This window comes from Armigeres subalbatus, chromosome 2 (genome assembly GCF_024139115.2).
Source record: "Armigeres subalbatus isolate Guangzhou_Male chromosome 2, GZ_Asu_2, whole genome shotgun sequence".
Classification (NCBI taxonomy): Eukaryota; Metazoa; Arthropoda; class Insecta; order Diptera; family Culicidae; genus Armigeres; species Armigeres subalbatus.
The window spans coordinates 438,584,417-438,610,931 of NC_085140.1; the positions used below are offsets into that span (position 1 = coordinate 438,584,417).

The 26,515-nt window shown below is 42.5% G+C and overlaps 1 protein-coding gene and 1 long non-coding RNA gene across 3 annotated transcripts in view; one reads left to right on the forward strand and one right to left on the reverse strand.

Moving 5' to 3' along the window:
- LOC134213637 (zinc finger protein ush) overlaps positions 1 to 26,515 on the reverse strand; it is a 279,132-nt gene that overhangs the window by 95,074 nt on the left and 157,543 nt on the right. The window lies entirely within an intron of this gene.
- Positions 25,085 to 25,519, forward strand: LOC134213641 (uncharacterized). The gene is made up of 3 exons (XR_009979499.1): positions 25,085 to 25,212; positions 25,273 to 25,350; positions 25,405 to 25,519. It is a non-coding gene; the product is annotated as an uncharacterized LOC134213641 (long non-coding RNA).

Here is a 26,515-nt window from a genome sequence, read left to right on the forward strand (position 1 = left end):
AAGCTGACGGTCTCACCTGGCAAAAAAAAGATCATGGCCTTAAATTTCGCGCCCCATGGGCTATTCAAATTACTTGAAAAGCTGACGGTCTCACCTGGCAATAAAAAAGATCATGATCTTGATTTAGTGTGTGATTTGTTTGTCTTCTCTATTATGGAAAACTGCGAATTGATGTTCCTATCGAGTGTGAATATTTGAGGCGCAATGGATTATTACCGCTTTTTTTCTTTCGAGGAGAATCGCAAGCGAGTTTACTTACGCGTGATTGCTGGATGTTTCCGATGACTTTATCATGAAGTATATCTCCAGAAATTGTTTTGCAGGTCTGTTCCTTGAATTACTACATACTTTATAGCATACATGAAGGTGTTCAACGCAAAGCGCACAAAAAAGCGTAATGGTGGATGTAGAATTAATTCAATAAAAACTTATTGGTAAAGTTTTGATAAATTTTGATTCTAAAACTTGGGTTTCTACATAATATGCATCGCGATAAGCAAATTAAAGCCATTTGAATCCTGACAGCACAGTGTATGAAGAGTTGTGGGACAAAATATCGAATAGACAAAACGTCAAATGATCAAAATTTAAAGTCTACCTTTATGTAGTCTACCTGATTGAGACAAAATGTTGAAAACGATGTTAAGAATATGCTTCTACACTCTGAAGTTTTGGAAGTCTCTATTTGAGAGGCATGAAGGCCTTTGTCCATAGAGTTCAATACCTTCGTTGAAAGAAGCCTTCTTCTAAGTAGCTCGGAAGTCTCGTTTCTAAAGACTTCGAAGCCTCCCTCCAATAGGCTCGGAAACGTCTTTCTAAGTGTCCCGAAAGCCTCGTTTCGGAAAATCAGAAGTCTGCTTTTAAGATACTCGGAAGTCTCCTTTTAAGATACTCGGAAGTCTCCTTCCAAGAGGCTCGGAAGCCTCCTTTCAAGAGGCTCGGAAGCCTCCTTCCAAGAGGCTCGGAAGCCTCCTTCCAAGAGGCTCGGAAGCCTCCTTCCAAGAGGCTCGGAAGCCTCCTTCCAAGAGGCTCGGAAGCCTCCTTCCAAGAGGCTCGGAAGCCTCCTTCCAAGAGGCTCGGAAGCCTCCTCCCAAGAGGCTCTGAAGCGTCCTTCCAAGAGGCTTGGAAGCCTCCTTCCAAGAGGCCTCAAGCCTCCTTCCAAGAGGCCTGGAAGCCTCCTTCCAAGAGGCTCGGAAGCCTCCTTCCAAGAGGCTCAGGAAGCCTCCTTCCAAGAGGCTCAGCCTCCTTCCAAGAGGCTCAGGCCTCCTTCCAAGAGGCCTGGAAGCCTCCTTCCAAGAGGCCTGGAAGCCTCCTTCCAAGAGGCTCAAGCCTCCTTCCAAGAGGCTCAGAAGCCTCCTTCCAAGAGGCCTCCTCCAAGAGGCCTGGAAGCCTCCTTCCAAGAGGCTCAAGCCTCCTTTCAAGAGGCTCAGAAGCCTCCTTCCAAGAGGCCCGGAAGCCTCCTTCCAAGAGGCTCAGAAGCCTCCTTCCAAGAGGCTCAAAGCCTCCTTCCAAGAGGCTCAGAAGCCTCCTTGCAAGAGGCTCGGAAGCCTCCTTGCAAGAGGCCTGGAAGCCTCCTTCCAAGAGGCTCAAGCCTCCTTCCAAGAGGCCTGGAAGCCTCCTTCCAAGAGGCTCAGAGCCTCCTCCAAGAGGCTCAGGCCTCCTTCCAAGAGGCTCAGAGCCTCCTTCCAAGAGGCCTGGAAGCCTCCTCCAAGAGGCTCAAGCCTCCTTCCAAGAGGCTCAGAAGCCTCCTTCCAAGAGGCTCAGGAAGCCTCCTTCCAAGAGGCTCAGAGCCTCCTTCCAAGAGGCTCGGAAGCCTCCTTCCAAGAGGCTCGGAAGCCTCCTCCAAGAGGCCCGGAAGCCTCCTTCCAAGAGGCTCAGAAGCCTCCTTCCAAGAGGCTCAGAAGCCTCCTTCCAAGAGGCTCAGAAGCCTCCTTCCAAGAGGCTCTGGAAGCCTCCTTCCAAGAGGCTCAGGCCTCCTTCCAAGAGGCCTGGAAGCCTCCTTCCAAGAGGCTCAGGCCTCCTTCCAAGAGGCCCGGAAGCCTCCTTCCAAGAGGCTCAGAGCCTCCTTCCAAGAGGCTCAGGCCTCCTTCCAAGAGGCCTCAAGCCTCCTTCCAAGAGGCTCAGGCCTCCTTCCAAGAGGCTCGGAAGCCTCCTTCAAGAGGCTCAGAAGCCTCCTTCCAAGAGGCTCCAGAAGCCTCCTTCCAAGAGGCCTCAGAAGCCTCCTTCCAAGAGGCTCGGAAGCCTCCTTCCAAGAGGCTCAGGAAGCCTCCTTCCAAGAGGCTCAGGAAGCCTCCTTCCAAGAGGCCTCGAAGCCTCCTTCCAAGAGGCCTCGGAAGCCTCCTTCCAAGAGGCTCAGAAGCCTCCTTCCAAGAGGCTCGGAAGCCTCCTCCAAGAGGCCTGGAAGCCTCCTTCCAAGAGGCTCAAGCCTCCTTCCAAGAGGCTCGGAAGCCTCCTCCAAGAGGCTCGGAAGCCTCCTTCCAAGAGGCCAGGAAGCCTCCTTCCAAGAGGCTCGGAAGCCTCCTTCCAAGAGGCTCGGAAGCCTCCTTCCAAGAGGCTCAAGCCTCCTTCCAAGAGGCTCAGCCTCCTTCCAAGAGGCTCAAGCCTCCTTCCAAGAGGCTCAGGAAGCCTCCTTCCAAGAGGCCTCAGAAGCCTCCTTCCAAGAGGCTCCAGAAGCCTCCTTCCAAGAGGCCTGGAAGCCTCCTTCCAAGAGGCCTCAGAGCCTCCTTCCAAGAGGCTCGGAAGCCTCCTTCCAAGAGGCTCGGAAGCCTCCTTCCAAGAGGCTCGGAAGCCTCCTTCCAAGAGGCTCGGAAGCCTCCTTCCAAGAGGCTCGGAAGCTTCCTTCCAAGAGGCTCGGAAGCCTTTTCTCATGAGGCTCGGAAGTCTCTTTTCAAGAGGCTCGGAAGCCTCCTTTCAAGAGGCTCGGAAGCCTCCTTTCAAGAGCCAATACCTACAAGAAATTCTTCAATGTAACCTTTTTGAATTTCTCGTACAACAAAGTTGTACCAGAAGCAGTACTGGAATTTCTCATTTTCAATGGGAGATGTCACGCGATGTTTACATATCTGCCTCTTTCAATATCTATAGAAACGGGAAGGATGAATGGCATGCTACAAAAATCTCAAACAATAATTGTCCCGTGACAGGGCATGAAAGTGTGCAATATCTGCTTTATTTTTGTGTTTATTAGCACGTTCAACTCGGTGAATTGAACGAATATGAATAACTTATCGACTTAACACTATTCTTTGCATATATTTATTAAAATAATTTAGAAAATTTATTTTAAAACAAAGCACAACATCCTTTCATAACTGCCTTTCATGCGAATTTGATCAAAGAACCCACGATTCTTTCATTTGGTCGCTTGAAATAGAAAAGGGCGCTTTGCTCTCTGTCTTATGACGATCACGACCTTTTACAGTACTGACCAGAAGGCTATAATTTCACTCCAAAAGTGTGTATGTGTTTTTTTTTTAACAAAGAATTTAACAAAGAATTTAACAAAGAATTTAACAAAGAATTTAACAAAGAATTTTACAAAGAATTGAAACTATTTTTCTCTGGCAAAAACATGACACGTACAATTTGGTAGCGTATTATAATACACGAATCCCATCACAATTGAATAATCCTACATCCTCCCCAAAAGAAATACCTTTTTTTTCATGAGGCTCAATAATTACTATTGAATAAAACTACCACTAGAGCAGCCTGTTTATTTGTATCCAAATTTCAGAACTTTTTACCTAAAAAAATCTGAAATAATTGAAGAAAATCTGCCAAAACCGTAATGTTCTAAATCCCATTGTTGCTTGCATTTCTGGATTTGAGTAATCAAACTATCTTGAGTAGCATATAGACAAAATTTCTGAAAAAGGTTATTGTGTTCTGACATTCCTCTTATTATGAACAGAAATTCAAAAGTAAACGAAAAAAATCTCTTATATCTCCTCGAGACAGTGCTAGGAATAGCTCTACTGCATCGAGTAGACAATTGTAGAAGTGTTCACAAAACAATGAATAGCAGCAATGTCCTAATTAATACACTCGAGGCAAATGCGCCAAATCAAATTACTAGACATGTGCAAATATTAAAGTTACAACACCGAACACTCTAAGGGGCTCCCTCGGATCAAGGTTTCAAATATCTCGTTTGTGGTGCGAAATCTAATCCAACAACGTGTCACCTCCCGGGAAGCACCATGGGTGCCATCATATATCGCTGTTTGAGGAGGTTTCAGCTCATAGAAAACGGCCACACCATGAACTAAATTCACTTTACCGCCAGTTTCGTGCGGCACTTGAGTTCCACCGTAGCAGAATGGAACAACGAATGAAGTCGTAGGGGTACGGACTTTTAATTGCTCTTCTACTTTACATGCTTTCCCCCTTCTGTTGGATTTTCTGCGTGACCGTCGATTGGCGTTGGTCAGCAGGTTCCCTTCCGGATTGAGTTTTATGGCTCTCGCGAATTATGAATCTGGAGCATTGGGAGTTGGGGGTCGGAACAATCGTAAAATTCTGAGAGGTGGCGCACTGCGGGTTTCGATTTCTTTATGCCGATAAAAAATTTCCTTTGTCAGAACGATTTATCAGCTTGTAATGTTAATGCTACAATTAAGCATGCGACTATGTGATTTTCCCCTGGCACGTGCATTAGCTCTTTGCTCCAGAATAGAGGGCGGCAACACTTTCATCTATTTGTCGCATCGTTGGCAATCATCCTCCCGAAAGTAGAAGACATTCCGACGTGAGTTCCAAAGCGCATAAAAGAGCAGCCGCCAGCTCGAATTCCATAATTATCATCAAAATGACCGTCGTCGATCTTTGCCAAACCGGGCACGATTCAAATCTTGCCTGTTCTAAGTTACGGTTTCGGAAGCCATTCGGCACATCAAAGACAACGCGGATTAGAGTAATGGCCTTTGTCGGTGAATGGCGGTCAGTCGCACCCAATTCAGCTGGGTGGCATCCCGTTTTAGAGTTACGTGAAATTAGGTGTTATGAAAAAACTCATTTCCGAATTCGAACCTTGCGAAACACTGAGGACTCTTCAAAGCGAAATCGTAATCGCATCCGATCGATCTCCATCGAGAAGTCGGCAAGCGACGGGAAAGATGACAACAAAAGCCCGTCGACTTGCAATCAGATACTAATCACTTGCAAATTTTGTCGGATTCCGGTAGCGTTATGCGGCTCGGTCGGGTGGGCGGCGACGGCACTATCCTCGCCTTTCACAATTTTAGAGTTGCATTCGTTCCGAGCACAGCTTGGCCTGTCACCCATTGTATGCAAATCAGCGTGCGGAACGAACGGCACTCAAACGCGCAGGGACGAATCTACCAGTTATGCACCTTTTCGGCAGAATCGAGTAGGACCTCTATACTGCCGTGTACAGCTGATGCAACGTCAAATGCAGCGGAGTAGAATCCCATATAATATGGGCGGCAATGTCGTCGGTTAGCTTTCAGATCTGCGGAAGATCCAACACACACGATTACGTTCGATTATGAGTGGTACAACGACCCGTAAAGTTCTTCGTTCAACGCTACCTTCTCGTTGGTTCGCCGGGTAGGATTTAATGGAATATTTATCTCAGAAATGGGCGCCCACTTCGCGCGTTATCTCTTAAATGAGACCAAGTCTGGAAATTCCTCCAACAGCAACTCCGGCTGCTGCACTACTTGGATGAATCATATCTGTTTTGAAAGGTAGGTGATTGATCCGGAAACGATCACGATCGTCTGGTTTGAAAGTATGTCTGGTTTAGTTTGTATTCTGGCCGGAGGTAAAGGTTGAGCTTGAATAATTTATGGTTTTCTTCGAGCCCACGTTTCTTGAATTGTTAACTTCGCAAAAAATAACTCATGTGTTAAAAAATAACTCAAATTTACTCACTCTTATTCAAGTTAAATAAAAATTCTTTACTCAAATTCTTTAATCAAATTAAAATTAGTTCTCTAAGAATGTAACGCAAAACATCATCGAACAGCATTGGGCATTAAATTATTCAATTTCGTCGAATAACTTTAACAAATGTCCACACACCGATTTGGCACTTTTGCAAATGCGTTGCATCACGATCGATCCGGGCCGTTGTTACCGTACCAACCAACCACGTGTGCTTCTACTTCTGCTTTGCCTTGCAACATAACCAGGCTGGAGGTGGAATTCTGCAACTGCAGCCGAAATCGCCAACAATGTGCCTCAGCCACACACTTCTGTAGGGTCTTCGTATTTTGCTTCTCGTTCGTTTTCTTCCTCCACCTTTGCGCACTGGGCAAAAAGGGTGTTATCTTGTTAAATCGCTAAATCGTTCGCATTTTAATTTTATTTTGATCTTTTGCATTGATTCGGTTGGGCACTCGTCTTGTGTCGTCGTTCGTGCGGTTGTTGTTTCGGTTTGACCCGGTCCGTCGTACAGTGGCCGACAGTTTAAACAACGGTAATTTTGATGAATTTCCATTGGAAATTCAGAAAGAAAGATTGTAAAAATTTAGAAAAAAAAATCGTTGTCTTTTAGAAGGTTTTACCAAAGAAATTAAAAAAAATGTTCCGTGGAAATCCGGACGTATTATCCTCAGTCTTTACCGTGGCAACTAAGAAGAATTTCCCGTAAAATTAGGAAAGAAGAAAAATTAGGTTGAAATTTCGAAGAATTATTACAAGTGAGTTTTATTGAAGTTTTTATCGCGGCGCTAATTTGGTTAGTCAAATTTGCACTAATTTTATTGGCTAGCAGACGGCAAGTGATAAGGAAGAAATATTGATGAAAACGAGACCGATAGTACTAATACTAATACTAATACTAATTCTGTACAAGGGGAATATGGTATAAAGAAATATTCTTCGATGCTGCTGAGCTCATTGATCGCTTTTGTATGTAACTTTTACCGCCATGAGACTCTCGTATATTTACTTTAGTTCCGCTGTTTTAAAAATTCGTTGGCCGGTAGCAGGGATTGAATTCTAAAGAAAATGAACAAGTCTCTCACCTATCATCTCTGTATACATATAGGGGAACTGTTCCGATCTCCATCTCACTGTACATATATCCATCTCATCGCTAAACAAAGAAATACGGGACCAAATTCGTCGATTCTTTTTGTCAACATGCGTGCTCACTGCTGAAAAAAATCACAAAAATAATAAACAAACCAAATTCCTTTCCATTGCTTTGTTTTTTATGGGATGGAAATAGGAGCTATGAGATGAAGTGGCAAACCGTTCCCCTACAATACGTAGCAAACGGCAAACTGATTCGGAAGCCTATGACAAATTTCTTTTAGAAAGCTCCAAATGCGGGAAGCACTGGCTCAGATGATGGATTTCTACTTGTTCTACACAGCTGTACAATAACCAACCTGAAATGAGCGAAAACAAAGCCAGAATCACCACTTTTCTGTGAAGGCTGCCTATCCGATTCTGTTTTTTCGCACTTGTATACAAGTTTGATACATTTCTTATCATGGCTTGTTATGATTCGGAACAGTTTTTGTCTCTCTTTTATCGTTGTTCGTTATCTATTGAGAGCGATTTCTGCAAACCCTGGCCGGTAGGCCTGGTCAACGATACCAGACTGTCCACCGACGTTAATAAGGTTCCCGCAGCGGCTTACTCTAACGTCGATCGCGTGTGTAGTGGCTCATCTCGAAGTCATCGGGTTGGACATGCTCAATGGTTATCCACCGCAGCTGTTCTATTGTTTTTAGAAAACTCTTTTAATATTAATACCTACAGGACTAAGATGCCGTAATGTTATTGACCCTTTCGTACTTCCACTTAAGAGGTGGAACTGACACACAGACACACCGTCATAGCTACAGTAGCGTTATCTTTAGCAAAAACTTTGCGAACCAGATTGTTGGTAGCTTTAGTAAGCTCCAACGATTTCAGAAAACCTGACTGACGATCGAATTGAGAAGACTTCGCCTAGATGGTGCACCTGCTCTGGCATAAGGATATAAGGATTTTTCTTAAATATCAAAAGAGTCTAAACGGATTGACGTTTATTCAGATAAGCTTAACCTACACGAAACCTATATTTTAGCCACCACTTGAAATACTTTACCAGTCCAGTCCAGTCAGCAGTATCGGTCCCGCGGTGGTTGACTCGATCGATCGGTATCGATATTGTTGATGCAGTACCACGGTGATAGAAGACAATGACATCCGTTGTGTAAGCCAAACATGCTTACTCGAGGAGTCTGGTGTTGTTATTACTTACGCTGACATAGTTCAATCGTTAACTCGTGCAAATGCCGTCGGCAGTGAGTACATCAGAGATCTGATTTGCTATGAAAAATTTCCACCGTGATGGTGTCGAACGATTGTACGCATATGCAGGTTCCATATGCCTTCACCATCACAGAAACTTCGGTTGAAACAAGAACTGAAACTGGCATCACCCATTTAGGAATGCTATTCGATAGTCCATCTAAGGCAGGGCAGAAATCTAACAGAATAGATTAGCAAGTACTACCAACCGGGCAGACTAATCCACACCGGTTGCCATTAGAGCCCCAATGTCTTGAGAATTTGACATTTACGAAAGCTCATGCCGGTCGACTGTATCAATTGTACGACTGTATCAATTGCTCCATCCATTGTTACGGTGAACGCATCGAGGGGTAGCTTTGGCAACTGCTGGAGGTTCTTGGTTGCTTAATATGGAGCAGAAGCGGTACCGTAAGTCACCGCTCACAATTATTTATGTATGTATGATATGTATGATCTGTTGAGCTGCGCCAGAGAATTCGCCGTAGTGGATTTGGATTCGCAGGTTGATTGCCAACAAGTCGTCTTGTATGAAAAGCCATTAGCACCATCACTGATCGATTCAGCGAAAAATCAGTAAAACACAATGCGTCGTAAAAGATTAATGTCAGAATTTGATTCTTTGTGTCTGTGATTCTTTCCCATCAAAATGTTTTTTTTTCTTTTCGTTGTCCTCTTCTTTTTTTGTTTTTGTTTGTCTTTCAATACAGATGAATGTCCTAAAACCCTAAAACCCCTCATTTTTCTTTCTTGACGGTTTATTTGAAACATTTGCCTGTACATCGACATACAAAACATTCTCAAACTCGATGACATATTATACACACGCAATTTCTGAAACGCTGTACAAAGAAGTGGTTGGAAACACAGCAACATTTTGGATGTGTTCGGGGTGTCGTGAAATTATGGCGAATGCTCGTTTCAAGAACACACTGAAATCAATGAACGCAGCTACCAAGGAAGTCAGCGACCTATATCAAAAACTGGTAGATGAGTTGAAAATGGAAGTCAAAGACAGTTTGATTGCTGAGCTGAGGCAGGAAATTCAAGGGGGTTTTAATAAACTCTCAACAGCGATTCTCTCTTCTGCTCCCGTCCGGTTGCAATTTAATAACCGACCTACATTGAAGAGGACACGTGAACGAGACGAAGCTATTTTACCGGCTTCGGATAGGCCGCAACAGATTTTCCGCGGAACCAATCAGACCACGAACGATATTGCGGTATCAACCGAGAGGTCAGAAAACAAGTTTTGGATATATTTGACGTAAATTTCAGCCGAAGCTGTTGAGGACGACATTGCAGATATAGCCAAGAGCTGCTTGCAAGCTGAAGATGTAGTAGCGAATTAGTTTCTTCAACATCGAACAGCATACGTATTCTGGATCAACAAATTCCATTATCTCCATCGAATCAATCAGCATTCCATTTTTCCGTCGCCGATTCATCGTTGAATACTCCACTTTCTTCTTTCTCTTAAGAACTAAGACGAATAAACTATATCTGCAACTGAGTAGCTGCGATTATGATGTGATTGCGTTTACGGAGACCTGGCTACACAGCGGAATCCCAGATGCGAAGTTGTTCTCAAATTATAATGTCTATCGTTGTGACCGCGATGTTAATTCGACTCACCTAAACCGTCCCGAGCAGCACAAGTCAGGCAAAAATGGTTGCAGCAACTTGATTGTAACCAAGTCTGGTTACATGTGAGTTGCAGTTACCTACGTGGAACATGTGTGCTGCTGGGAGTGGTGGAGGAGTATTGATTGCAGTGAAAAAGAAGTTTCGAAGTGAAGTAATTTCGCTTTCGAATGCAGCCGGCTTGGAACAGATAGCGATTCGCATCGAACTGCCAACATAAAACAAACACCTAAAAATAATCATGTAATGTTAGGTGCTGTGGCAACGACATATTCGAGCGTCATTTTGGACGTAAAATTAGGTGATAATTTTATTTTGCATCACACCTTTATTGACAAAAAGGATTAGAACGAGAACCGAACATAAGCCCGCTGAGTGAGAGCCCAACACGTTACCACTCAACTATCTTCGTCTCTTAAAAGAGAGGTGATCGAAGTAAAGCATGCTCCACGATTTGCACTGAACAAGTATTTCACTGCATCAAGGCATCGACTGCCAGAGCGTTAGGTGCGTCGCATCGGGTGCTGTGTTTGGGTTTCATGACATGTAATTTTAAATCATCTAACATTGAAAAATATGCGATTCAGTTTATGTCATGTGGTTTTGTGTCATTTTATTCACGTACGTCACCTGTAATATTCATATTTTTTTGGTGTGCAGTGTATATTTGCTGTGTGTACAATAACATCAGGCCCAATTCTATAGTTTATGCGCAGCATTCTTTGAGTATCAAGAGGTTGTTGGACACAACATCCAGTAACAATATTGTAGTTCTCCTTGGTGACTACAATCTACCGCATCTATCTTGGCGCTTTGATGACGATATAACTGCCTATGTGCCAATTAACGCCTCCTCTGAGTCAGAAATCATCCTGACGGAATCTGTGCTTGCATCGGGCCTTTTTCAAGTTTCGCACATTATCAATCACAACTCTCGGTTACTGGACTTGGCGTTTGTTAACGACCCACAATTTGTAAAAGTTTTCTATAAGCCTTTCCTTCTGAATTGTTTTTTACCCTTAACTAACTGTGACAACGACATTGAAATTTGCCAATTTGACTTCCGACAATATGATGTAAGTGCTGCTTGTAGAAGTCTAGCCAGCGTTAACTGGAACTCGATACTTCATGAGTGTTCTGTTGATGATGCTGTCTGCTAGTTCTACGATGTAATTTACCACATTCTTCAGGAGCATGTGCCGCGAAAGAAAAGCCGACCAACTCGCTTTACTCAACCGTGGTGGAACAGCAATCTCCGCAGCCTTAGGAGCAGGTTACGCAAGATGCGGAAGCGTTACTTCAAGCATCGAAGTGATGAAAACATGCTAGCGCTTCAAATGTTGGAACAAGAGTATTGGGATCTGCATAATAATGCTTTTCGTGAGTATATCGTCGGTCTGGATCGTAATGCTAAAAAGTGATCCTGTGGGTTTCTGGACATACGTAAAAAGGCGTAAAAAATCTTACGATGTGCCGCGAGAAATACGATTCCAAAATGCAATCGCCAGCTCTGCCGAAGAATAAGTCAACCTGTTGGCTGAAATTTTCAAAAGTGTTTATAATAATAATCAGCCATCGGTGACAAACGGGGTGCTTGACAGAATAATGGAATATGATCTACATATGCCTCTCATTGAAGTCCCCTCCTTAGCCGTGCGGTAAGACGCGCGGCTACAAAGCAAGACCATGATGAGGGTGGCTGGGTTCGATTCCCGGTGCCGGTCTAGGCAATTTTCGAATTGGAAATTGTCTCGACTTCCCTGGGCATAAAAGTATCATCGTGTTAGCCTCATGATATACAGATGCAAAAATGGAAACTTGGCTTAGAACCCTCGCAGTTAATAACTGTGGAAGTGCTTAATGAACACTAAGCTGCGAGGCGGCTCTGTCCCAGTGTGGGGATGTAATGCCAATAAGAAGAAGACGATGCCTCTCATTGAAGTATCGGTGGAAGACGTGTTTAGGCGGTTTTCAGATTTGGGTGCTACTACCCAAGCAGCACGCGCAACATCTTTCAAATAGGTGTTTGTTCCTAATAAATTGCATTGAAGACACTGGCAATCCATCGAGTCACATTAAAGCCACTTCCCAGTTACGGAAAATCACAATGTTTCATTTCCGTTTAAGTGGCGTCGCAATATTCTACCCATCTGACTTCTTGGGTGGTTTAAAATTCGATGGGTTTCATATCAGAAACAAAACAGATAAGTTGCAGAATTAATAACACTTCGGTTCGTTGCTGTTACGACAACCCGAGCAGCACAAGTCAGACAAAAATGGTTGCAGCAACTTGATTGTGACTAAATCTGGTCACATATGAGTTGCAGCAACCTATGTGAAGCATGTGTGCTGCTAGGGAATGTTTCTGATATGTTGCAAAACACTTTGAGCTCAGCTGAACAGTATTTTATTTTTGACAGTCCCCTGCATGTTCCGTATAAGGTACAATGAAGTTACAAATGACTTTGTTGTTTATGTAGTGCACTTGTAGCAGAATCTCCAAATAGAATTGTTGGTGTGATGGTTAAAGTAGAAGTTTGGAAATCTCAAGGTCCATGGTTCGCTTCCCGGTTGGTTTTTGTGTTTTTATTTTCATTGTAGCCGCAAGATGTTGCAAATAGGCTCCACCACTTGCGCTTTTTGTGTCACAAAGGAGTTTCAAATACGACTCGTTGTGCATAAGTCAGACCTTTAGTAAGTCACACCACAGTTGTTGTTACTCACTGAGAAACAAGAGGTGTTGCTTGGGTAAGGGTCCTGGTCCGTATGGCATTCCACCGTTATTCATCAAGCAATGCGCTGAAGCACTTGCTTTGCCAGCATCTATATCTTCAATCGCTCTTTCGCTACCGGAGAAAAAAAAGGCATTTGATAAATTACCGCACAATTTGTTGGTTGCCAAGGTGAGGAAAATGGGTCTTCCAAAAGTTCATGACTATGAATCATTGCGGTTTGATATTCCATCGGGCGTTCCGCAAGGCAGCCACTTACGACCGCTTCTTTTCGTTCTATTCATAAACGATTTGTGTCAACTAATTCAATCCGAAAAGTTGTTATACGCCGACGATTTGAACATATTCATAACTGTGCTCTCGTATTTAGACTGCTGTGCTATTCAACGTGACCTTGATGTGCTGCAAGAATGGTGCAAAATTAACGGCATGAATATAAATGCCGGATAAAGTAGGATTATATCGTTTATCCGATCTCGTTCCCCATTGTTGCTGGACTATACAATGGCTTCACAAGCTTTACAGCGTGTAAGTTCCATCAATGATCTTGGAGTTGTCATTGACAGCAAAGTGAACTTTAACGAACATATCGCCACTATCACCTCTAAGGCTTTGCGTTACTCGGGTTGACAAAGAGGATTGCTAAATCGTTAACCGACATTCACGCTCTCAAATCGGTATATTGCGCCATAGTCCGAAGCGTGCTAGAATAAGCGGTGCAAGTTTGGGCACCGTATCACCGGACGCAGTAGGACCGCATAGAGCGAATACAACGATCCTTCGTCCGGTATGCTTTAAGAAACCTGCCGTGGAATGATCGGGTTAGACTCCCTCCGTATGAAAACCGGAGCAAGTTGATGGGACTCAGTACCCTGACATCGAGGCGTGTATTTCTACAGAGGGTTTTCTGTTTTGAGCTGGTGAGGAATGTGATTGACTGCGAAAACTTATTGAGACAAGTAAATCTTTACGCTAGACACCGTTCTCTACGACGCCGCGCACTGCTCTATATCCTCTCACGTCGCACTTTATATGGCCATCATAATCCACTACTTAGTTGCTGCAGACATTTTAATGACGTTAGCGACTGTTTCGATTTTAATATTAGTAAGACTACGTTTAAAAACAGGTAAGTTAGAGTCTGTGCAACAATAATATGTTGAAGACGGTGGACAAATAAATAAATTAATAAATACCACACTGTAGTACGATGATCCTCACCACTGCTGTACTCGCGTCGAATGGCTTACATCTAAAACATAAATAGTATCTCCCGTTGTAGTGCGTCCGCAGCTAACAACTTTTCAGCGCTTGCTACTGCTACTTGCCTTATAAACGGAGGCTTCCGAGCCATTTGAAAAAAAAAAAACAAAACCTCTTGAAATAAGACTTCCGAGTCTCTTGAAAGTAAGCTTCCGAGCCTCTTGAAAGGAGGCTTCCAAAATCCGAGCTTCTTGAAAGGAGGCTTTCGAGCCTCTTGAAAGAACACTTCTGAGCCTGTTAAAAGGCAGCTTCGGAGCCTCTCGAAAGAAAGATTACGAGCTGCTTGGAAGGAGGCTTCCGAGACGCTTATAAGGAGGCTTCAAAGCTTCTTGCAACGAAGCTTTCATGCCTCTAATATAGAGGCTTCCGAACCTTTAGTTTCTAGATCTTAGTCACTTGACGTTTTTGTCCTTTTGATCTTTTGGCAATACCGCCATGCATATTATATACAATACAAAATTTAGAATAAAGAATTACACAATTATCACAAGTCAATGAGTTTTTATTTGAATTGTAATAGGTACATCCGCCATTACGCATTTTTGTCCGAGGTACCGAATCGAGTACAGTGCGTGTTTTAGTCGTCACGAAAATATCTATTTGGTGTGCTCGATGGAGTCTGCCCTTGTATTGTGCTTTGCTCCGGTCGAGACAAGCTAGATCGTCTATATTTTTCAGTACTGCCGTAATCTGAAAAAGTGACGTATACGCCATTTTCCAAAAATGGTGTTAACGAGTACTCCCAAGTAACAATGATAGCTGAACAGTGAGAGCAATAGCTGAACAATGGTTGGTTAATGGTGTTAATAGCTGAATAAGATGATAGCTGATTATCAAGTTGAACAGTAGCTTGTTGAGTATACAGCGTGTCTCTTGTTCAGCTTATCATCGTATGCTGAATATGATACTCAATAGAAGATTATCCATCTACTCTACCACTTTCTATCCAGCTTATCTGTAATATTCAATGGTGAGCACAATGAATCTTTTATTCAACTGTTGAATGTAATAACAAAAAGTTTGTGCGGATCATAATAAAACCCAGAAATGAATCGAAAATCTCATAAAAAATTCAAAAGAAATGGTACTTATTACCGAAATCTGAAAAAAAGACGTGAGAAATGTGAGAAAGTTTTGAAGAGCATGTTTTCAGAAAATAATGAAACCGATGTTGTCCTCCCTGATCACTCAACTTTTGGAGGTTTGGTAAATGATAAAATATCACTTGGCAATTTTTATTTGATTTATTAAAAGACAACAACGATTTTCCCGATGACTAACAAATACCGGGGGAATCATCATCGGCAGGTCCCAGAGACGTGGAGAAAGATGAAGACCGTTGCGTTGTAGCGAAGGAGATGGTATTAGTGATAATCATGTCATTAAAGTTCACTTCAGAGACTTGTTTCGCAGCGCCTTTGGTTCGAACTTTCTTCGAAGAAGGTGGTTGCTGGAAGTCAGAATCAGAGTGGCCGGACATTTCTGCTGCCTCAGCTTTCGCTTATGCGAATGTCTCGAGCGATTTTCGTTTCAGTGCACATGGAATGCTATGCCAATTTGAAGACGGGGCTGATGAACGGTCTTTGATAAGTGCAGCGGCGTTTTTGTTCGGCCACTTCAAAACACTTCCGCTGACCCAATGGTCAGGCACAATAGTTATAAGTTTTTTCCCATTTTCTACCGTTTCGACTACGGCAAAACTGTCAAACGTATCTACAAATAAATAAAGACTACTTTTATCCACGCCTTGAAGGTATTTTATTTATATTTACCTGGATTTTTCTTCACTTTATTGGATTTTGCCGGAGATCCACTATAGTTGAAAATCTGGGCGAGCACTGAACTGTAAACAACAGCTCTGATATTTTTGACAGCTAAGCTATGTGTTCTTACAAGCACTCACATCGCTTATTCAGCTTCAATACAACCTTTGTTCAATACCTTCCAACCTTTATTCAGACATGACGGTATGTATATAGTTATAAGTTATTAAACCCGTACCATTCCAGGTGGAGCAGATGCTAAGGTAAGTGACTATCAATCAATGTACTCAAGTTCGATTCCCAATTATAATTATTAATTCGTATCTTTCAATTTCAGGCAATATGAACAGTGTATATACAGAGATCCTTCCTAAATCTAGATCTAGAGTCACATGATAATCGGACATTTTTTTTTCGTGATGCTACATAAGTGATGATTAATTGCTGATTTGAACATGATTAAGCGACTCTAAAGCTTCATCTGGTCATATTTTTTATAGAATCATAAACGATGCACATTTGCTGGATTATTGCTGTTTAATTGCTACATAAAGGTATAAGAAGCGCTCTCACATTCCTGCAACCTAAAAATAAGCGCTTCTACAGCCTTAATTCAGCGCCCCGAAGAACTTTGAATCGACTTATGGCTGAATAAAATCACCAAAATTAGATGTTTAAGACCTGAACAAACGATTATAGTTCTTTTACGCAGCTTTTGTTCAAATAAAGGCTGATTTGTAAAAGCTAGAGAAGCGCTTAATCAGCATCAAATTGTTACCTGGGCTACTCATCGAGCTCTTTAACAGAAAAATGGAAAACATGCATGTTGTAAAATGGATGTTACGTCACTTTTCCAGATTTCGGTAGAGTAGCCATCGGGTAAGTAATTACAGAGCGTGTTTTAATCGACGCGGCATGGTTAAGATACCGAATCAGTGGAAAACGTTAAACAGATATTGCGTTTTCGTCTTTGTATCATTATGAATATGGTGTCGTTCAAAAGAAATAATGAAAGCCTGTCCAGTGTCCACGTTAACGGAGCCCTCCTTAGCCGTGCAGTAAGATGCGTGGCTTCAAAGCAAGACCATGCTGAGGGTGGCTGGGTTCGATTCCCGATGCCGGTCTAGACAATTTTCGGATTGAAAGTTGTCTTGACTTCCCTGGGCATAAAAGTATCATCGTGTTAGCCTCATGGTATACGAATGCAGAAATGGTAACTTGGCTTAGAAAGCACCCATCTTCCAATGCGAATTGTTTTTAGATTTTGACAAACCACTGAGAAGATCAATTTACACACAGCTGAACCTCTTCACTTTATGTGATTCATTCGGCATGTTTCAATGTCGCCCCAATTGATAAAATGGCTAAAAATTGTTTGGACATTTTCTCAGCGTCCAAAATTTATCGTGAACAGGTTTTAGTCGCTTACCAAGGCGATTTCCAATAGATTTTCTTCCCAACTAACATACTATTTCTTTCCAGTGCGCTCATGGAGATGCAGAGGATTCCTCGGTCTCTTGTAGCAATTAATGTAGAACAATTTTTTTCTTCCCTTATCCTAATTTATCCTGTTTAACAGACTGAGACCACTTGACTGCCGTAATCTGGAAAAGTGGCGTATACGCCATTTTTCAAAAATGGTGTTAACGAGTACTACTCATCGAGCTCTTTAACAGAAAAATGGAAAACATGCATGTTGTAAAATGGCTGTTACGTCACTTTTCCAGATTACGGCAGTTGAGGAGTCCTTCGTCGGCGAATACCAGGCAGGTTTTCGTGAGGGCCGATCAACGACGGATCAGAAGCCTGCGGATGGTTCTTGATAAATTCCGGGAGTACAACTTGCAGAACCATCTGTTCATTGATTTCAAAGCAGCGTACGATTCAGTAAAAAGATATGAGTAGTTGCAGATATCGTCCGAACATGGTTTTCCGGCGAAACTGATTAGACTAATACGAGCAACGCTGGATGGCTCGAAAACAAGTATTCGGATTGCAGACGAAGTGTCAACCTCGATTGTGACCTTAAACGGATTGAAGCAGGGTGATGCACTTTCGAATTTATTGTTCAATATTGCACTCGAAGGCGCTATTAGGGGATCTGGTATGCAGAGGAACGGTACTATCATCACACGGTCGCATATGTTCCTGGGGATTGTGGACCACATCGACCTCATTGGAATCGATTGTAGAGCAGCAGTGGATGATTTTGTACCATTAAAGAGGGAGACGGCGAGTATATGCTTCTTCTTCTTCTTAATGGCATTATATCCCCACACTGGGACAGAGCCGCCTCGTAGCTTAGTGTTCATTAAGCACTTCCGAGGATAGGCTTAACCATTATTTCTACCAAGACAAAGTACATGGTGCCAGGTAGAGATAGAGGAAGACCTAGTGGTGTTGGTGCAAAGGTAGTGCTTGATGGGGATGTGTTTGAAGTTGGTGAAGAATTTGTTTACCTTTGAACGCTTGTGATATGTGACAATGACGTTACCCGTGAAGTGAAAAGACGTATTGCTGCTGCGAATAGGACCTTCTACGGATTACGTAACCAGTTTAAATCCCGCAACATGCAGACGGAAACGAAATTTGCTCTATCTAAAACTCTGAATTGAGGGGGTCCCGTAGCGTAGTTGGCTACACGTTCGCCCCTCCACCAAACCCTCGTCAGTCGCCGGATGCGCAGCCTATGCGGTGGCGTGTTGGGAAGCCCCCTTACCGTTACAACTTCCTGATGACGACTAACAAATTGTTCTTCTCGGAAGCATTCCTTCAACGTACCCGGATTAATAGCAACTGAACAATGCAACGATCATTGGATCAACGACATGGACAAAATGGACACAATGGACTCACGGTTAAATGGTCAAGCAATGACAACAACAATGAATAATGGAGAAATCTTAAAATAAATTCTGTAAGGATTCTAGCTGCAGGATACCACAGTAGATCGCGGCACAGTAGCGGTTAAGCAACACAGAGTGCCTACCAAATAAAGAAAAAAGCTCCGATTTTACCAGTGGCCCTTTATGGACATGAAGCACAGTACAGTCAATCAAGCTAAGCTAAGCTAAAGCTAAAATATCATAACAAATGGAAGTTCTTGAATTCTGAGATGATTATGACCTTCAATTGTTTTGTTTTAGTTGCCTAGCTAAGGGAAGATCCATAAAGTACGTCACGCAAAAATCGGCGATTTTCAACCCCCCCTCCCCCCTTCGTCACACTTTTTGTATTAAAACTCCAGAATTTTTGTATGAATCGTCACGCTGCTCGGAACCCCCCCTCCCCCTAGGAGCGTGACGTACTTTGTGGATGGCCAAAGTTTAGCTTTGACTGAGTGTACTTATCTATTGTTGCTACTCCGTGGTTGACCAGAATCATTGAAATTGTACTTGTACGAGCAAAAACAACTGAATGGCTGATCATATTGCCAATTCCAGCTCTCGATGGATTTTTGGGAAAATCATAGATCGCACTTTGATCAGTGATGTCAAATGCTTTAGATTATTTATTATTATTTTTAAGTTCATCTAAATGTATGAAACTTGAATAAAAAATGTGTGTTGAACCACTATTGCAATCATCCGAATAAGTTTCCGCAAAGAGTTCAAATTATAACTGACTCGAAAGTCGCGGAAAGATTAACTTTTACTACAAATCATTATTATTTAACTAGAGTCTGATCAAACTAAATATTCTGGCAACCGTGCTGAGCCCACGTGTTCATTCGAAAACATAAACAACTTTCGTTGGCGCCAACCCGATTCACCCGATTCATCAGCCCGCCAACCGGGAGAACAAAGGATTTTGACATCTCGCACTTATGATTATGTCGCACTTCTAAAGTGCGGAGTCCAACGAGGTGGGAAGTGCGCAATAATAGTTCAAACATTATCAGTGCGCAAGCGGCTCAAATTTTCAAACGATCAATAACGGCACCGTCCACATCCTTGTAGTCCGTTAGAAAGGTAGAATAAATATTAGTAGGTGGCTTATGTTGTTTACCTTTGTGTTTCCACAAAACAAGAGGAAGGAATATTGGTAAGCTGGTAGGCATGGTTGGTTTTGGATTCACCCTGATAGATGAGGCGGTCGTGTCGAAAAATAACTCGAAGGCTTCTGCACTATTAATGATATCGTTTATTTCGACAGAAGCGACGCGCAATAAAAATGACTGATCTCACTGTTCCGCTACGAGGAAAAAAATACTGATGGCTTCCCCAAACTCGTGCGAATGATCTACGTACCCTTGGTTTAATTATCAAAATGAAACAGAACAACACACATCTGATGATTGCCCGATCGATAGAAATGCGGAATAAATCTTCATCTCACGAATTAATTTACTTACCAAACAAAGCAGAACAAATGTTTATAATGTTCTAGCGATCGATCAACGGTAAAAAGAAAACTCGATCGATCGCGGACTAAACTTTTTCTCACTTAATAATTGACTCACCCGAACAAAGCAAAACAAAATAGTTTTGATAATCGCGCGATCATTCGTGCAAATGGAAATATGATCAAACGCGCATTTGAAAACCTTCATTTGATTGGTTTTGGAAACATTTGGTTTGGGCAAGGAAAGTTTTGTTAGAAAAACTTTTTGACCACTTTTGGGATGTATAGACGGTTGGTGAGAAACATCTCAATTATTTTTTTTTGCAAATCGACTTTAAATCTAAATCCAAAATGATGAATTTTTGTAAATAGACTTTAAATAAAAACGATTTTATCATTGTAGGATTTGAAGATTTCTGGAGTCCGATTAAATAAATGGAATTCCATAATCTCGGTGAATTGACTTTTTGGAATAACTCTTGCTATAAATGTTCGTGAACAATTTCGAATAATGACGTTTTGAATGACAAATATCCACACATATCTAACTAACCTGAAAGACCTTTTCTTCGATAGAAGTGTCTAAGATTTTATAGGTTTGTTGACAAATCCCTTCCAAGTCAGTAATTAGTTGCTGAGCTTCAAAGAATCTAGAGATGCTCAACATATGCCGAGGAAATACCAACAAAGTTCTGTCCAAAATCCATACCGAGACCCGCCACCTTGCGCTCAGTGATGGGGACGGATGGGACCAACCAAGCAGAGACGCAAGATCGCATGCGGGAGGATCTCAATGCGCTTCTGCCTTGTGGTTGGACTGCCTGCGAAGGTCTTTCTCCCTCTCACACTCACTTTGGCGGGCGGACATGCGGATGAGGTGATTTCTCGGTATTGTTGTTTTATGCGCATTGTGCATATGGACGAACGAGATGCGGAACGATTGCATCGGGAGTAATCCCTCCAGCAGGGAGAAACAGACTCACCACAGTAGGATTCGATCCATAAGCAAGAATTTTCTGAAGATCGCAAATCTCATTCCTGGTACACGTGTGGGGCAAGACGGACGAAGCAGGGAATATATGGATTCCCACTCTTCTGATCGAACGAATGCAGCTCAGGCAACCGGGTAATCACCTGTGTGATCTTTAGGCAACGATCTCACCCTGACTAACTGTGTGTCTGTATGTGGCTGCCTTGGTTGGACCACGCGGTCAATCCTTCTCGTGTTGCTGCTGATAATCCGCGCACCATAAGCACCTCCGTGGCAATGCGAGTACGCGATGCTCACCGAGAGATCAGGCGCGAGGTCGTGAAAGTGTTCGCGTATATTGTAAATTTTTGCAAATTTATTTCATCAAGTCGTGACGCTTCCTGCCCCCTCCGCATGATTCCGCGCCCTGCCTCCTCGAAACCCCAGGCCACCCTCGCCGATGATCGCGCGGGGCTAATTTGATCCAGCCGTGGGTTCTGAGCCGAGATTGGGCTTTCTATTTTCCTGCGCTAGGTGAGAAAATTTTGCACGCCTCATTTGGCACCCAATTTAGCACCTCTGCTCCCGTCCACGATCATCCGCGTTCGCTTCGCGAGTTTGCAACATTTAATCTCGCTTCACGTTTACCCCCGAGCAGGTACCGTTGATGCTGGCTCTCGTGCGGCGGAAGGAGGCAACATTAAACCGCGAATTAATATGTACATACGTCGCGTGATAAGCATCGAAGCATATATTAAAATGATACCCAATAAAATTTTAAATGTGCGCGCGCATGGGGCCCCAACCGGCCTAGGATCGTTGGAAGAAATTGGCTGCGCAGAGTAGATATGCATAAACGGCTCGGGGCCTGCGGTGAAAATGAGCTCCGTCGCCGCGGTGTGATTTTCAGACGGCGATAAAAGGCATAAATTACACTAATAAACATTAATTAATGTTCGCTCGTAGGATGTTGAGTGATTTTTGAGTATGTGCGATATTGGAGTTTAAATAGTTAAGAGCGATCACGAGCTAAAGCGCACGGTAACTGGGTAAGGTTGGTCGTTTTTTGAGCGATTTGAACATGCGTTAACCCACGAGAGAACTAGGATCAATTTTAACAGCGTGAAAACAAAAATACGTGAAATCCTATAGTATTGGAAGAGATCTTGCCAGATTTTCATAGGAAATGTCAAAAAATTTATAAGAAACAAAAGTTATATTAGGCTATACATAGTCACTCTAAGGTTTAGTCTAAAGTTTAGTCTATACATAGTCACTCTAAAGTTAGAGTCTAAACAGAATCTTTATTTGAAATAACCTTTACCCTACGGCTTTACCCTCAATGATATTCAAACATCGAAATAGCTGTCATCTATGGGATGAACGAGTCGATTTTGGTGGTCAATTTTATATTTTATAGCGATTTACAGACATGAATGATAATGTTGATATTTTTTACCGCAGTGCATTTACGAGACATGCTTTGGCGAAAACGTCGTCTTGCCTTAAGTATAGGATTAACCTACGCAGTCTTCCTCGAAAGAGACGGGGAAAATCATACGATCGATCTCAAGTTAAAAAACAAAAAGGTGGCGCACCGCCGCCGAAAACGTCAACCCCGCTTTGGGTGGTAGGTAATAACACTTTGACACACTTATTCGGAGCAGCTATTGTATAGAGAATATCTCCTATGTACAAGCACTTGGTATTGCTTGCATTGATTGTCATCAGAAATTCGTCTATTGATTCTAGAAATTCTCAAAACAATTTGACTAAGCAGCATTGAAATCCACTGAACCAGATAGTTACAGAGACAGCGAGTCTGTTGCAGGTTCGCCACTTTGGCTGACGAGATCCAGACCGAAAACCCCAGCCAGCCGTAGCATCGTGGCCATCAATAATGGTCAATGGCGCGAAAATGGCAAAGACGCAAAAACCGCAAAAGCGTAAAAACAATGCGAATTTCAAATAAAGCTTCCTGCCACCCACTCGACTTGTCCCAACCTTCCAAACCACGTTCACCGTAATACAGCGCAGGGTTGGAGAGGGGAAACCCTCGAACCGCAAGACAACAAAAGAGTCCCATCCGAAACGGTATGTTCACGCTCGGATCGCACCCAACATCTGCGATGTACGTGTGTTTGTGCTGTTTGTGTGCCCCATTGCGCGAAGTTGCGAAAGAACACATCGCATCGAAGTCGATAAATATAAATTTGTAGCCGACTATAAAAATGCACAAAATGTACATTTCCACAATTATGTAGCTACATCGTGGCGGAATGTCCTCCGCCAATTTCTTCCGCTGCCATCCGCTCGCCGCACGAGCCACATCTCCGTGCCACACACTACTGGGATGGTGGGAGGAAAACCGGCCGGGAAATGTGCGACTCGCACCGAGAGTCGATGACGACGCTCCGGCTGGTTGGTAAGCTGCTGCTGCGGTTGCTGACAAAGCACTGAAGAAGCGCACGTTGGTAAGGGAAAATGGTCTTAAGTGCACTGTTGGGATAAGAAGGACTTTCGGTCTTATGCATGTAATTAAGAACCCAGCTCCAAAACTGGAAGACAGAGTATAGTAAGAAATACTGAACATGGCCTAATAGTTGAGATTGAATGATCCGTTTCTGTAGATTGAAGAAATTAGTATATGGAGTCGTTGAAGCATATTGAACCATTGCTCCTCAGCGTACCCACAGAAAGAGATCACCGTGGAACAAAGCGAGCACCGGGGAAAAAACGCAACAAAATGCGGACGCGCGAAAAGATCCTGGCGCGCCGATAAAGTTCTGGAAACAAACGATTGCACCAATTGAAAACTGATATCGGGCTGGCGATCGAAGGGCAATAAATATCTCACGATTGTTTTCGCTCCAGAGTTTCGCAGCAAACTGGCCAACAACAACAACAACAACAACGACCACTAAGCGAAGCGGAATCGGGAATGGGGGAAGGATCGAAGCCTCAGCATCCTCGGTAAGTGCGCGCACACGCGGTTTTTCCTCGTGTGGCTGAAAGCTGCTGTTGTGGTGCTCTTTGATTTTTATGATATCTCTACGCTGAAGGTTTGGATCAACCGAGCGAGCGATGAAGAAAGTCTTCTTGAATAGGGTGAGCCTGTAGATCTGTATTTTTCAACCTTTCAAGGTTCGTCATTTGAGAATTTTCTTCAAATTAGTGGAACTGTACTTTAGAAGTCATTTGTTATGAAGAAGATCATAAAGTGATTTTGACAATCTGATCAGTTGATGCCCTCAAGCAAACATTATTCGACATAAATGAAACGCCAACGAGTTGTTCTTGACGCATCGGTCTCGAAACTTAGTAACTCTACTACAGAGGGAGTTTATGCTTCATAATGAATTGAAAAAATGTATAATTATCATCAATACAATTCTTTGTTGGAATTCCTAGCAATGATAAAAATATCGGTGGAAACATGTTTCTATCTTCATAGATAATTGGACGTCTCAGTAAAGTTGAATGCACTTCAGTTCGGGTCATACTTTGTAGACTAAATATGATTTCATAAAATTGATTTCAGCACTGCTTGTGGAATTTATGGAATTTATTGCCGGAAAAATTTCTACAAAAAATTCCAGAGGAATCGGTGGAGAAATTGCTGGATGAATTGAAGAAATTCCTAGAAAAAAGGCAAATGAATTGATGGAGGAATTGGCGGAGAAATTCATGGATGGGTTCCTATAATAAATACCGAACAGTTTTCGGGGGGAATTTCGGAAAACAGTTTCAGGCGGAACAAGGAATTGCCGAAGAAACCGTCGAAGAAAAAAATTTCAAAGGAATGGACGGAAAAATCCTTCAGGAGTTCAAGAAAATTATTTATCTCTTTTTAGTGGAAGTTTTCACTGTCATAAGACGAGTTTAGCACAATTCCATTTAATTCCACCACCTCGTAATACTTTTACATATATGTTGTTGACGGCGTCGAGCTCTTCCAACCGTCAATGCTAACGAAACGTGAGCAGTGAGCGCTATCAGCAGGGTGAGATGTATGCAGAACCAGTCTACAACAACATGCTATGAGGTTGATTGTTTACGATTTAGCAAAACATGAAAAGGCAAATAGAAGGAAAAAAGTTTACGAGTGAAGAGTACTGGCGGTTATTAAATTCGAGTTTAATTGTGCAGAGGTAATTGACATTGAGCCGAGAAAGACAAGGTAGAAAATAGTTAAGTTGCGAGCAAGATTTGAAGAATCGTAAGTTGGAATACATTGTTGTAATAGTGCTGAATATCAATACAGAAAACTTCCATCTAGGTAACCTAGACACGAGCAACAAAGGTTGCGTTTATCGCACTAGGAGAGTTGGGAGTAAAACGCGCTCAGCAATAGTTTGTGAGTAGACGATAAATTATAAAAATTGTAAATAATGGAATTATATTGGAACAGGTTAGCATCGTATTTCTAATCGATAATAATCGATAGCATCCGTAACAATTCGCGACACAAGGAAACTATTTCTTGTAAGTGTGTATATTGTATATGTTTATGTTTTTGGTAAAACTGATCATAATTTTAGTTTGAGCTGATCACAAGACTGCTACAGAAATATAGTCTTTCTTTGGACCGATTCCGAACATACGAATTTCGACTTCTACTGTAAGGTCGTCTTCAGTGTCTCGTACTTGACTCGACTTTTCGAAAGTCGAAATACGTATATGTAAAAGTATTACGAGGTGGTGGAATTAAATGGAATTGTGTTAAACTCGTCTTATGACAGCTTCAGGAATTGCCAAAGGAGAAATTTATGAAGAAATCGGGAAAGAAATTTTTTGGAGGTGTTGATGGAGGAATTGTCGAGGTAATTCCTAGATGGATTGCCGGAAGAATTCCTGGTGAAGTTTTCAGACAAATTTCATGAGAATGACGGAAGGATTTTACGGAGTAGTTTCAAACGGAATTTCCTGAAGGAATGGACAGGAATGTCCGAGGAATTCCTGAAGCAATTGCCAGAAGAATAGACATAGAAATGTCTAAAAAAAACTGCGGAAGAATTATCAGTGGGAAATCTTGGAGAAATTTCTGGAATATATTATGGAGGAAATGCCGGAGTACAGTTAAACCTCCATGAGTCGATGTTCTATGACTCAATATCGACTCATGGAAGCAAATTGTGCCATATTAAAACATATTTTCTGGGGTTATGTGATGGTCGTTTCAAACAGCTTTTCAAGTATTTTCTATTCAACATCTCGATGTTTCCATGAGTCGATCGTCCCTTCAATACCGACTCATGGAGGTTTGACTGTATTTCGGAAGGAATTTCCGGAAAATTTCCATGAGAAGATTCTGTAAGAATTCTTGGGAGAACTCATAAAAAAAAAGAAACTTCTGGGAGAATTTCAACTGTAATTTATGGAGAAAATCCAGGTCAAACTCTTCGAGGAACTTCTGGAGAAAAATGTTGGCAAGCTTTATTTAGGATCAGATGCACTGTATGTCAGCCCCCAACTTGATTGTGACTGAAACTTATGTGGAACATGCGTGCTGCTAGAATACT